The sequence below is a fragment of the Canis lupus genome, chromosome 8, assembly GCF_011100685.1.
Source record: "Canis lupus familiaris isolate Mischka breed German Shepherd chromosome 8, alternate assembly UU_Cfam_GSD_1.0, whole genome shotgun sequence".
Lineage (NCBI taxonomy): Eukaryota > Metazoa > Chordata > Mammalia > Carnivora > Canidae > Canis > Canis lupus.
Window position 1 is genome coordinate 54,132,187 of NC_049229.1, and position 9,724 is coordinate 54,141,910.

Consider the following 9,724-nt stretch of genomic DNA (forward strand, 5'->3'; position numbering starts at 1 on the left):
GGAGCCAATCCCCGCCCGCCGCCCCGGGCGCTGTGCCCAATCGCCGCAGTCTTCCCGCCCACTTCGTTGCCCCGCCCCCGGGGTCAAGCATTGACCAATCGCTTTGCGAGGTTCCCACACCGGCTTTCCCGATTGGACCACGGCCTCACCGACATGGCCCCAGCTAATTGGTAGATCCTGGGTTCGACCGTCCCGGAATCGGGGCGTGAGTCCAGGGCCGGGAAGACAAGAAAGTCACCTCCGGACTACAGTTCCCAGCATGCACTTCAAGGGCCTCTTTCGACGTGTGCTCTCGGGAAACGTAGTTCGCTGTGGAGCAAGATTTAAATGTGCAGGTGGCTGTTGAAGTTAAGAGAACTTAGGTAACACCTGGGCTGGACGTTAAGTCAAGGCTACGAACCCGCGTCCCTCCTCCCCCTTTTATGGAGCCAAAATATGTATCGAAGAACACACATTTAAGAGTTTGTAATGTGTTAAAGCTCTTTCTCGCTCTTTGTTTTATTTAGAAAATTTGAATTGAACACAGTGATATCAGCATGGAGGGAAAATACAACAGCTGGACTGCGTTCCAAGTATTTTTTTGGAACTTAGATGGAACAGGGCCATATTCGTGGAAACCGGAGTGGAACTCGCTCTCCCTTTTTCTTTTCCTGACAAAGCAAAAGGAAAGAAACCCCATCCAGGGCAGATCATCTCAATGCTAGTATTCGTTTTTAGGCAGGGCCACCAGGTAATAATCTGCTGGGAAACGTGCCTTTGCAAAAACACTTTGAAACATCCCTCTCTTTTTCTAAGTTACACTGTTCTCTTTCTCTATGACTGACTTTAGGAATGCTGGATTGATGTATTTGGAGGTAGAGGTGATGGTGATTGCATTGCAGAGAAGGAAAAGGTCCTGTGTATTAAGTACCAACCCCAGGCATGCTCCCACTGGGTAGCAGGGAAGTGGCTTCATGTTCCTGCCCCTTCATCAAATTGTGCCATTCTGTTTCCCCTAGCGTCCACCCACCCTCAGCTCATTTCTGGAACTGAGTTGAATTCAATCCTCAGCTCAGTTTGAGGTCAGGGTTCTGGAAAAGTCCACACTGCCCACATAATCTAACCTCCAGGCATTTTCTTCCATCTTCTTTGCTAGAAAGTCCTCTTTTCCAAAAAAGGACAAGGATAAAAAACTGCTTAGAAAAAAAAATCAAAAAAGACCCGGGACGCCTGAGTGGCTCAGCGGTTTAGAGCCTGCCTTCTGCCCAGGGCTTGATCCTGGAGTCCCACAGATCGAGTCCCACATCTGTTTCCCTCCATGGAACCTGCTTCTCCCTTCGCCTGTTTCTGTGACTCTTTCTCTCTCTCTCTGTGTGTGTGTGTGTCTCTCATGAATAAATAAATAAAATCTTAAAAAAAAAAAAAACAAACATCAACTGCTGTTCCACATTCACATCAGAGGGGATGAAGGAAAAATATTGTCCTATTATTCTATTACCTTGTTGACACCCATTTCTATTTCTTTTTTTTAGGATTTTATTTATTTATTTATTCATGAGAGACAGAGAGGCAGAGACATAGGCAGAGGGAGAAGCAGGCTCACTACGGGGAGCCTGAAGTGGAACTCGATCCCAGGACCCTAGGATCAGACCTGAGCCAAAGGCAGGCACTCAACCCCTGAGCCACCCAGGCGCCCCTCATCTCTATTTCTGTCACTAATAATGTGTCCTCAGAGTCCCTCTGATTTTAAATCATGGAGTAAAATATGACATAATTTTCTCCCTTTTTCATCTTCCTTCCCTTTTTCATCTTATCAATCATCACGTGCTCACAATTTGAGCTATGTAATTACTCTTTTATTATTTTTTTAGGGTTTTATTTTTTAAGCAATCTCTACACCCAATGTGGGACTCGAATTCACAACCCCAAGATCACAATTTGCATGCTCTACTGACTGAGCCAGCTAGGTACCCACCCCTGTAATTGTGAACATTTTGCTCTTCTCATTGGAAACTTCCCTACTGGGTCTCACTTTCCTTTACCTTCCCCATGCACCTGAGTTCTAGCTATATTCACCAACATCACTTTCTCTTCATTCTTGCTAAAGCCATATAACAGCCAGAATGATTTTGCTTTTAAAATTAAATTTCAATTCAATTCAAATTAGATTAAAATTCCTATTCAAAATTTTCAATGACTGCCTTTGTCATAGAATCAAAAAATGTTTGAACTGACAAAATAGGAACTTGTGCTGACAGTTCTACTTTCTTGGGGAAGTACTGGGAAGAAATTTCTGCCTTCTACAAGAAAAGCAGTGATTATTTGATTGACAGACTAGAGAATGTTCACTGCTTGAGACTCAGCTTCTCTTTCCATCTTTTTCTTTCCTAAGCACTTCATATATTTAAGACCCTCTGCTGGATGGTAGATAAACAAATTTCCCACATCTCTGACTACTTTCCTGATTTCCACATGAATACACTCTTGCTTTGTCACAGGCTCCTTTACCCTCTCCCCACTGCCCTTGCTTCTTCTGAGCCACAACCATGGCATCCTTCCCATTTTCACTTGTGTTTCATCTTGGCTGAGCCTCTTTCCTGACTAGGCCAGTTCTCATTATTCTTTATTTCTCTACGTGTTTACAGGATACTCACAAACTTGCCTTTTAAGTGGGATGTAGACTCTTTGCAGCCAGAGACAATTACATAATTCAGTATATAGGTATTTAGCATTGGACTTACCATCTACTAACACTAGATAATTTATGTTGATTGATAGATATGTCTTACTTATATTTTAATAAGATTTTTAAAGTACTTGCTATTTGTTATAAGTTTAATCTTTTTAAAATTTTATTTATTTATTTTTAAGATTTTTATTTATTTATTCATGAGAGACACACACAGAGAGAGAGGCAGAGACATAGGCAGAGGGAGAAGCAGGCTCCATGCAGGAAGCCCAATGTGAGACTCAGTCCTGGAACTGTGGGATCAAACCCTGAGCCAAAGGCAGAGATGCTCAACCACTGAGCCACCCAGGCATCCCTAGTCTTTTTTTTTTTTTTTTTAAGATTTTATTTATTTATGGAGAGAGAAAGAACAGAGGAAAGAGCAGAGGAAGAGGGAGAGAGTTACTCAAGCAGACCCTAAGACCATGATATCATTACCTGAGATGAAATCAAGAGTCAGATGCTTCACTGACTTGAGTCATCCAGACACCCCAAGTTATAAGTTTAATCTTAAAATATCTTACAAGGAAATATTATGAAGCATTTGTACCTCTAGTATATAGGAAATTTACTTCAGTCCTCTGTACCTCTGTAAAATGAGTACATTAATAATATTCTCTTCACCATATGTGTTGTGAAGTTCATATCTCAAAAGGGATATGCAGGGAAAAAGTACTTCTTTAATTATAGCGTGCTCTGCAAATATTATTTCTTATTGATTGCTTGATTGAAGCAAAGAAGAAAATTGAAATATTAGTTGGTACATAGATGAATAAAATTAATTTTATTCCCTTAAACTAGAAAGAGTTTAGAGCTGCTAGAGTTATTGTCCTTAGCCAATGAACGAATAATTGACATCTTCTGAGAATGCTCCTAGGACCTTGACTGTTTGGGGAAATTCCAAGTCTCCAAACCAGGTCTAGAACATTGTGTGGGAAAATCAGATTTATTTTTCAGCCTGCTAGATTGCATGATGATTAATTAGTGAAAAAGTTGTGAATTCTCCATGGCCTTATCTAGGCCAAGTGTACATTCCTTATGGTCTCCTGCCAACATTCCCAGTTAAACTTATGTACTCACTCTACTTGTACAAAATGTTAATATTATTTATTAATTCACAGACTTCTTTAATATTTGCTCAGCTGTCTGTATTCTGTTTAACTTGTCCATATCAGTGTTCTGGGTTACTGTCATAGATTTCCAAGTTGCAGAAAACCTGTTTGCTCTGCATTATAATACAGCATAGGAACTTAATGGAGATAGATAATAAGTGCCTTTTCATCCAGATGACCCTGAGATGACCTTATCCCATTGACATGAATCAAGCAATCAGCACATATTGAGAACCTCTTGAAAATTTTGAGGACATAAATCCAGTCTGCTCTTTGCATAAGTATGGTAAGACAAGCCCCCAGAGCCTTTTCTTGAGAATGCAGTGATTGTCACTAACTCTAGTCAAGAATATCCTTTCCTGTGCTATTCTTAGGCATATGTTTGGTTGACCATGTGCACAGGCTGTCAACACTTGTACCAACATATCTGCCAGGGCAGGATTAAGGAGAGACAAGGAGCAGGATATTTTCCCCCTTAGAGCTTAGAGAAGAATGTACTTTCTTTGATGCGGATGAGGTGAATTAAAGCCCTTATTTTTGTGTTCATATGTCATGGATAAATGAAAATTGAAATCCTTTCACCGTATCATAGGATAGGACCTGGCATCTCCTCATGTACATTCTGAGCTCCTTGAGTAAATGGACAATGGCTTTATACTTCATTGTGTTAACAATAATTCCTGTATTGTAAATAGCAGGTACATAATTAGTAATTAAATAAGCTTTGAATATATATGTAACTTCCTATAATTATAATTGTCATAACGGTCAGAGTGTAGATCCCAACTGCAGAGCACAGGATTCAGAATACCTAAACTTTGAAGCTGATAGAATGAATATGTGCAGCGTGTGTGTGTGTGTGTGTGTGTGTGTGTGTGTGTGTGTGTGTGCTCAATCTCTACCATTTACTTTGGGGGACATTTATTTTGGTGCTATCTTTTCTAAGCAGTGTGAACTCATGTCAGATAAAGGAAAGGCCAGGATACCTTTATACCCTGAATAAGTGGACAGGCAACTTTTGATCTATTTTTTTTTTCATAGATTTGTAACTACCAGTTCTGGAGAGAGACTGGATTAAAACTAAATTTCAATAAGAACTTGATTAAGTGAACCTTATAAGGTAGAGATAAATAGCTTACAGCTCCCATTAAATTTGGAATACTTAAGTCTTGAGTAGATGGCAATGGATTCAATCAGTGAATGTTGGGTTAAAAACATAGTCATAGGATAGCCCAAACTTCTTCCTTCCTTCCTTCAACAAATATTTTCTGGGCACTGTCAACACCATTTAGCCAAAGGCCACCAGGGACACACCCATAGTTGAACACATTAGGTTTAGTACTTTCTGCAATAAGGAAGAACACAGCATGGCATGTCTCAGGAAGGAGGCTTTAGAAAGAACCTATTATAGGATTTGGGCTTTGATTGGGTAGTTGGCAGGAGGATCCAGGAAAGCTGCATTTGCTCTAGATGGGATTCTGTTGAGGAGGTACCCCTGATTTCTATGATTTGGTAGAAATCAACCAGTAAACCTCACCTTAAAGGAGAGGAGACAAGAATGGAAAAAAAAAAAATATCACTGGTGAAGAAGCAGTAGTTATTTTAGCCCAGAGAAGAAGAAGTGTTTGTTACTTTGTGGGTGGCATAGGGAACTTGTTTGTGCTTAAACAAAATTGTGAAATGATTTGGTTCGTTTCAGAGTAACCAGTCGGTGGTTGGTATTCTGAGATCATTTATGTCCAAGAGGAGAGTAACATGGCCTGGTTGCTAGTGCCAAGCCAGCTCCTATTGTCAGGGGCTACTCCTTGTTTTTTTTTTCTCAGCAGCTACTGGGAGGCACATGGGGTTCTTCGTGCTGGGCATTCACCAATCAATAAAACAGACAAAAATCATAGAGTGTTCATTCCAGCCAGAGGAGAAAAATAATAAAATAAATAAGTAAATTATCATTTATTAGGTGATAAGTACTGTAGAGAAAAAACAATCAAGGAAGGGGGATAGGGTATTGAGGGGTAAGGTGGGGACTACCATTTAAATTGAAAGCAGGAAGGTAAGGGAAGGCTTCCTTGTAAAGCTCACATTCAAGCAGAGACTTAGGAATGAGCCATGAAGGTGTGGGAGTGGATCTGGTCTTTTTGACAGGTGTAAGGGGATATCTTTTTGTGGTTTTGATTTGCATAACATCTGAAAGAAATATAACACTATATGTTAATTACACTTCAATTAAAAAATAAAAAATAAAAAAATGTGGGTGTGAAGAGCCTTCCAAGCATAAGAAGCAGCCCCAATAAAAGTTCTAAGGCAAGAGCATGTCTGTTATGCTTCAGGAACAGCAAGGAGCCCTTTGGATGCTGAAGCAGATGAGGAAGGAGATGGCAGGAGAAAGGGAGCAGGACAAGTCAGAGAAGTGTCTGGGGCCAGATGGTTTAGAGATCTGAGATTTTAGGTCAACATTAAGTGGTAGTCAGAATGCTACTTTTAGAGATTTTAGGTCAACATTAAGTGGTAGTCAGAATGCTACTTTTTATGACTCTGAGACTGGCTCTGTTGAAGTGTGGCTTAGATAATGGCCTTCCCCTCCCTTGCATGAGAATGAACAAATAATTGCATAAACCTCTTTATTAATGGTTTAGATATAATGCTAAGGTAACCAATTAAGACAATTGTACTCAAAAGTTTTATTCAGTGGAAGTTCACACACTGGTTAGAAATTGAGGTGGTAAGTGCAAAATTGAGTTGGTAAGATCCTACGAGAAGGGTCTTCAAATAAGGATCCTTAAAATATTTGAACAATATTATCATAAATACAAGTCACTGGATGTAAGTTTAGAAAACATTTATGATGCAAAATAGGGGTTTTGATCATTACCTATTCTGGAATAGACTCCCAGCTATGCCACGTTGATGTCACGTAAATCTAACTTGAAGGGCTGCATTGACAAAAAAGAAATGTATGTGTTATGTATCTTAATATATAATTAATATGTATTAATAATAATTAATATTATTAATAATATATAATATAATATAAATTAATAATAATTACTATCTATTTTAATATACACATATTAGTAGGTACATATTTCATATATGCATAAAAATGTGTGTATAATTAAACAATTGAGAATAAGTTGCAGGTGCGATGCTTCTTTATCCCTAAATGTTAGTATTTCCTGAAAACAAGGAATTCTCTAACGTATCCACAGAGCTGTTGTCAGAGTTACAAAGTTAACACTGATTCCATACTCTCATCTAATCCAAAGACTTTATTCATATTTTGCCAATTTGCCACAATGATGTCCTTTCTTTCTTTCTTTTTTTTTTTATTTATTGATGATAGTCACAGAGAGAGAGAGAGAGAGGCAGAGACATAGGCAGAGGGAGAAGCAGGCTCCATGTACCGGGAGCCTGATGTGGGACTCGATCCCAGGTCTCCAGGATCGCGCCCTGGGCCAAAGGCAGGTGCCAAACCGCTGCGCCACCCAGGGATCCCCAATGATGTCCTCTCTAACAGTAGAAAATCCAAGATCATTGAGTACATCTAGTTTGTCATATCTCATTAGTGTCCTTTAATCTGGGACAGTTCCTGAAGGAGTGTGTGTGTGTGTGTGTGTGTGTGTGTGTTCCTGAACCTCTTGATACTAACAGCTTTTAAGTATATAAGCAAGTTATTTCATAGAATGTACCCTAATATCAATTTGTGTCATAATTAGATTCAGGTTATGCACATTTGGTGAGACTATCACTGAAATGATGTTGAATTCTTCTTAGTGGATCATGTCAGGAGCCTAATGCTATTGGTTATTCCAAATCTTGGCAATGATAATATTGGTCAATTGGTTAAAAAGGTGTTTCCACTGCATTGACTTTAGTAATTAATGTGTATCTTGAAGAGGATATTGTGAGATTATGTAAATACCTCATTATTCCTTAAACATTTACCCAGTAGTTTTATCATGTATATTCATGATTTTTGCCTGAATCAATAATTACTATGACAGCTGCCAAATGGTGATTTTCTAATTCTATCATTTCTTCTACATTTATGATTAGCTTTTTTCTTATTTATTTATTGTTCATTTAACTGATTACTTTACATTGTTATAGACTCATTCGTTCTTTACCTGGTAAGTTATAAAAATCCTTACTATCATTATTATTTTGATGCTCAGATTATCTCAGATTTAGCCAGGAGGTACCCCTTCAAACTGACTCCTGTATCTTTTTGAGCACATCCTTACACTTTTGCACTATTTATATTTTTTTCTGCTTTCCCTGATCCAGCCCTGAATTAACCATTTTTCTGAGCAGGCTTGCTTTCTTTCAGTGGATAATGGTGTTCATGTTCCAGGAGTACTCATTACTACTGGGGTGTTAACGTATCTGAACTCTCTTAGCAGACAGAGCTGGGAAATATGTGTGTGTGTGTGTGTGTGTGTGTGTGTGTGTGTGTGTTGTGGTGAATGGATAAACAAACAATGGAGTACCACTTGGCCACAAAAAGGAAAAAATTACTGATACGCACATATCATGGATGAATCTCAAAAACATTATGCTGAGTGAAAGAAACCAGAATCCTTTATGATTCCATTTCTATGGAGCTCAAAAACGGTTGCAACCAACCTGTAGTGATAGCATTCAGAATAGCAGAATTAGCAGTTGCTATTTTGGATGCGGCAGGAGGGAACTTTTGGGTAAGGGGAAATCTTTTGTAGTCCAATTAACATGTGGGTCACATGAGTGACAGGTACATATCTGTCAAAATTCAAAGAACCATGCCCTCAAGATCCATGCATTTTAATGTATGTAAATTATACCTCTTGGCAGGCAGAATAATGCACCTCCCTTCCCCCCACCCAAGATGCTCCTAATCCCCAAACTTGTGTGGGTGGTACCTTTGAAGGCATAGGACTCTGCTGATGTAAGTAAGTTACGGATCTTGAGTTGGGAAGATTCTCCTGGATTTTCCAGACGAGTCCTACCTAAATGTGATCATAAGCATTCTTACAAGAGGGAGGCAGGAAGGTCAAAATCAGAAAAAGAAGATATGATCACAGAGGCCAGGGTTAGAGTGCCTGGCTCATAAGCCAAAGAACGGAGACAGCCTCTAGAAGCTAGGAACAGCAAAGAATAGATTATCCCCTGGAGCCTCCAGAAGGAACACAGCCCTGCCAACTTCTTGATTTTTAGCCCTGTAAAGTCCATTTTTGGACTTCTGACATTCAAACTGTAAGATGATAAATTTGTGTAGCTTTAAGTCGCTAAGTTTGTAATAAACAGCAATAGGAAACTAAGCTATATGGGCATATCCCATTTCATTGCATTTCACACATATCGCATATTTTTTTTACAAGGTGAATGCTTGTGGCAACCCAGCATGGTTCAAATTTATCAGCACCATTTTTCCAACAGCATTTGCTCACTTTGTGTCTCTGCGCCACATTTTGGTAATTTTCACAACATTTCAAACTTTTTCGTCGTGCACTCACAATGTGCCTGTTACATTTGATGCGGTGATCGTGATCAGTGACTACATCTCACTGAAAGCTCAGGGATGGCTAGCATCTTTTAGCAATGAAGGATTTTTAAATTAAGGTAATATGTAGATTTTTTACAACATATGCTGTTGCACACTTATAGACTGCAGTGTAGTGTAAACATAATTTATAGGCACTGGGAAACTAAAAAATTCGTTTGACTTCACTTTATTGCAATATTTGCTTTATTGTGATATTCCCTTTATTGCAGTGTTCTGGAACTGAAACTGGAATAAGCCTGTACTTCATTTTGAAAAAAAAAAAATTAAAAAATGCACTTAAGTGAGCAGTCCCATGTGTTACAAGAAAAAAAAAAGCCATGTTGTGGAACAGACCTGGGCCCGACTTTGGATTATGCCATCTGCCAG

The 9,724-nt window shown here is 39.1% G+C and overlaps 1 long non-coding RNA gene across 1 annotated transcript in view; it reads left to right on the forward strand.

The window, feature by feature from the left end:
- Positions 1-170: 170 nt before the first annotated feature.
- The window catches only part of LOC102153790, a 16,507-nt gene continuing 6,953 nt past the window's right edge, over positions 171-9,724 (forward strand). Inside the window, exons 1-2 of the long non-coding RNA XR_005362907.1 lie at positions 171-362; positions 507-730. This is a non-coding gene — a long non-coding RNA (uncharacterized LOC102153790). The remainder of the gene's footprint in view (positions 363-506; positions 731-9,724) is intronic.